General features: G+C 47.3%; 1 non-coding gene and 1 pseudogene across 1 annotated transcript; both read right to left on the reverse strand.

Annotated features, from left to right (window-relative positions):
• Positions 1-3,090: 3,090 nt before the first annotated feature.
• Positions 3,091-3,209, reverse strand: LOC6603607. The gene has a single exon (XR_048212.1). It is a non-coding gene; the product is annotated as a 5S ribosomal RNA (ribosomal RNA).
• Positions 3,210-4,672: 1,463 nt separating this feature from the next.
• Positions 4,673-4,791, reverse strand: LOC6603606 (annotated as a pseudogene).

Consider the following 4,791-nt stretch of genomic DNA (forward strand, 5'->3'; position numbering starts at 1 on the left):
GTCGACAGGACGCGCCCCGGCCGCTGCATCCGACTTGTAGACCTTTACGGTCACCGAGCTGAACCCGAAATTGAGCTCGCCTTTGGGGATGGGTTTGGGAACTGATGTTTGGGGATTCGGGGGTCCGCGCTGCCTCTGTCCAGGACGCCAATCAGCGTCCTTTCCCTGGCAATCTGCGCGAACGATGTGTTAGGCAGTACTCTGGAGCGCTTCGGTGTTGGCCCAGGAGTCTCTTGCGAGCGCTGGCATTTTGCTTCCTTGCCAAAGTTCGGCAGCACCGTCGAGGCCCACTCAACCTTCTTTATCCATTTGTCCGTTCGGCTGGACCGCTCTGCCGACGGAGTATATTGCCAGCACTCCTTCTATCGGCATATGTAAAAGGTTTGGCTTGGACACTAGTAGATGGTGACTCATCACCCGCCACTTTACCAGCAGGCAGAGCAGCCGCAGGATTGCATAGCCACTCTGCCAAGGTATCGGTATTGGGAGCCAATTCACCACCCACCCCGAAACCGGGATGGGACCCCTTTGGGCTCTCCCTAGCGTCGACCGCCGCGCAGGTTTTCACTGCTAGTTTGCGGGTTGGGCCGCTGCCTTCCCCTGCTTGGGATTGCTCCGTGTTGGCATTTGGGGAGTGCCAGACTCATTTTTTTTTTATTTTTATATCTTCCATTCTTTTCCCACGAGCTGCAGAGAAGGGGTACGGTCCGTCCGGGCAGAGATCCACGTTGCCCGGATAAGGCATACTTAGAACAGGGGGCTGCCAAGTCCCTGAGCTCTCCGTTAACGACTGGGCTAGTTTTATATACCGGTCCCCCAGCCAGGCTGACTCTCGGCATGGGTCGAATAACACTCTTAGTCCGGCCCGGTGTGAGCTGAATGTGGGGGTTGGGATGAGGGTAGGAAGTGTGTAGAGATAGAGGAGTGTGTGAGCTACTTATACGTGGCGGCACCACAAGCGCATCGTCAGTGTTGCTACTTCGCGAACACCCGCTGGCTGTCGGGGGCTGCTTATTTTCGGTACTCTCCCTATATGACCTGTATATAGGTAGGTCGTTCGCTATCCGCCACCTGCGACCCGTCCGGTGGCCTCAGCTAGGCCCCCTTTGAGCCACCTCACGAGCTCATCGGACCTAACCTAACCTTGTGGAACTGTATGTGGACTTTGTGATCAACAAGGTGGTGAGGTGCACTACAAAGCCTTCCACAAGGGCTTCATGAAGGTCTGCTCCGGTCGCGTCATCAACGTATTCCAGCTGGAGGAGCTGATGGCCGTGGTGGTGCGAAATGAGGACTATGACTGGCAGGCACTCGAAGACTATTGCGAGTACAAAGAAGACTACTCTTCAGGCATGAGACAGTGAGTGGAATCAGAAATCCCCAAAGGATATATAAATTATATATGTAAATACTTTTTCTTATTCTTTTTAGATCAAATGGTTCTGGGAGGTGATCCATGATCTATCCGAAGCGAAAAAAGAGAAACTTCCTGCTGTATTTAACAGGCAGCGATCGTATACCTATTCAGGGTATAAAGGACCTCGGGGTGAGTAAAACTCATGTTCTATTATGAGCAGCAATATATGGACAATCCACGAAATTCCAGTTCACTATACAACCAACTACCGATTAACGTTTCCTGCCAGTGGCCCATACATGCTTCCATCTGCTGGATCTGCCACGCTACAAGACCAAGGAGCGCCTCAAATTCGAACTGCTGCATGCCATACAGCAAACGCAGGGATTTAGTCTGGTCTGATCCTCCGATCGATCGGAATTGGTGAGGGCGGGAATGGAAGGGTAAAATGGATTTAAGCTACACGTACAGGAAAACACACACACAACCCACACAGAGACACACATTTATCACCGATCAAATCAACTAAAATAATGTGTTTATGGCTTTAAATTGTTAGCTAGTTATCAATCAAAATACCACACTGTTATAGAACGAATGAGAGAAGAAAAACAAATAAATCGGTGAGATAAAAGGTCTGAATAGCGATAACGATAAAGGCAGTAATCGAACAGCTTTTTTTGGCAAAATGTGAATGTGGCGGCAGATCAGTTTTCGAGTCCCGCAGAGTCAGTTGTTAAGAACATTTTTGGACACTCATTTGTATGCTGAGGAGGCCGTGCGGTGCCTAAAATTATAAACGAATACGAATATCTACACACTTTGTAAGCAGTGCAAGTGTTGATGTGCGATCGCTTTTTGTGGCTGTGTCGCCGTTGACGGTGCTGCCGCTGCTGACATTGCCGGGTCAAGCTAACGGTACCCGCGTCGAAAAAGAAATTCAAACAGGTACAAAAACAAAACAACAAACAGAAAGAAAAAACAAAGGTAACGACTTGGGGGACAGTCGGTGAAATCATTGAAATTATCAAATGTGTCGTCTGCTATCGTTTGGCCAACTTCTTAATCCACTGCCATGGCCACTGCCATTGCCACTGCTTCCCTTCCGTCCACTCCACCGATGGCTGCCAACTTGACGATGCCTCAAAATGGGGGCCATAAAATCAATTACACTGACAATTTTTGCATATCCTGATGGCTAACAAATATGTGGTAGTGTGGCACCGCCCCCTAACAAGATACGAGGATAGTACGGTGCCAGCATATGTATGTAGGAGCTGCCACAGCGGGAACGTGAAATAAAATAAGATACAAAACTGCACTGCAAAATGCACTCTCTCTTTCACTTTTTCGCAGACCCACACGCACATTCGCTTCCTGGAGGGAAGCTTCCTTTTCGCACTCACCTGCACTCACTCCAGGGTACATTGAATGGTGAGGTAGTGCTCTCTCTCCAGCTCATTGAGGTGTCACATGGATTACAGTTTAGCAGTGGAAGGATCTTCTTTCCAACTCACCTTACTCAACGTACATAGAATGACAGCCTTCCCTTCCGTCTTTCTGAGCTCTGACGCTCTCACGTACTTTTTGGGGTCGGAAACGATTCCTACTTGACGTTACACACATCCACTTTTACCACAAATCTAATATACCCCAATACTTATTTTGAGTATCGGGTATAAAAATGAAAAACGAAACGAAAATACGGCAAAAGGCAAAAAAGTTGGTGACGAAGCCAACAACACGCGGTGTTCCCAAGCGGTCCCCCATCTAAGTACTAACCGCGCCCGACGCTGCTTAATTTCGGTGATCGGACGAGAACCGATGTATTCAGCGTAGTATGGTCGTTGGCGAAAGCCTGGGAGCTGAACGTTGGTTTTCCTTTGCGTTCTGCCTTCGACTGGAGCATTCAGTCTGACCAAAACTAACAATATGATGTGTTTTTAGTTCAAACGACTAGACTAGGATCTGCTGGCAGGGATTGGATGTGATATGGGGTGCTTGTATTTATGCAATTATTTAGAAAGTGAAAACCAAATGCCGTTCCCCTTCGAACAATAGTAATATAAATTTTAATAGTATCCATGTCCCTTAGCCAAAATATAATTCAAGGAAAATAAAAACGAAAAAAGAACGAGGGGGAACGTTGTGAGTTGCTGCGGACACCGCAACTCTACGGTTATACCCGATACTAAGTCAGTATGGCTCTCCTCCGGCAGACGCCGCTAATATTTAACGACACGACAAAGAGTGCGTGCGAGAGAGACAGAAAATCAGTCTCAGCGTGACGTCGGGCGCTGCGTAGCCAGTGCAAATTGATTTGCTCCTTTTGGCTATGAAAATGATCTGATCTGATCCAGATTCAGCAACCTGATAGATATGGTTATTATCTATGATTCTGCGTTTTTAGTTTTCTCAAATCTGCAATATTGTGGATGCAACAGATTTTCGTCCTTTGTGGGGGCGGATGGGGGTGGGGCGAAATTCTGAGATATACGTTTTATAGTGACATCTTAAAGGAGTGTGTGTACCAAATTTGGTTACTCTAGCCTTAATAGTCTCTGAGATTTGTGGTTGCCTCAGATTTTCGTCCTTTGCGGGGGCGGAAGGGGGTGTGGCGAAATTTGGACAGGAAACGGTCAAGGTCCGATATCACAGGAGTGTGGATACCAAATTTGGTTGCTCTGGCTTTTATAGGTTCTGAGATCCTTGAACTCATATTTTGCAATTGGCAAAACCGACCATGAAACCTGTGTGTTAGAGTGAGACAGAGCGAGAAAGAGTGAAATTGTTTTCGTGATTCTGGCTGTAATAATTATACGATCTGGTTCAGATTTTGCACTCTAGAAGATATAGTCATCTTCTACGATTCTGCGTTTTTAGTTTTCTCGTATCGTCAAAATTGTGGATGCCACAGATTTTCGTCCTTTGTGGGGGTGGAAGTGGGCGGGGCAAAGTTTTGAAATATTTTTGGAGCAGTGACATATCACAGAAGTCTGGATCCAAAACATCGTTGCTCTAGCTCTTATAGTCTTTGAGCATTAGGCGCTGAAGGGGACGGACAGACGGACAGACGGACGGACGGACAGACGGACAGACGGACAGACGGACAGACAGACATGGCTCAATCGACTCGGCTATTGATGCTGATCAAGAATATATATACTTTATGGGGTCGGAAACGATTCCTTCTGGACGTTACACACATCCACTTTTACCACAAATCTAATATACCCCAATACTCATTTTGAGTATCGGGTATAAAAATGAAAAATGAAACGAAAATACGTCAAAAGGCAAAAAAGTTAGTGACGAAGCCAACAACACGCGGTGTTCCCAAGCGGTCCCCCATCTAAGTGCTAACCGCGCCCGACGCTGCTTAATTTCGGTGATCGGACGAGAACCGATGTATTCAGCGTAGTATGGTCGTTGGC

This window comes from Drosophila persimilis, unplaced genomic scaffold (genome assembly GCF_003286085.1).
Source record: "Drosophila persimilis strain 14011-0111.01,24,50 unplaced genomic scaffold, DperRS2 tig00000697-arrow-arrow-pilon, whole genome shotgun sequence".
Taxonomy (NCBI): Eukaryota; Metazoa; Arthropoda; class Insecta; order Diptera; family Drosophilidae; genus Drosophila; species Drosophila persimilis.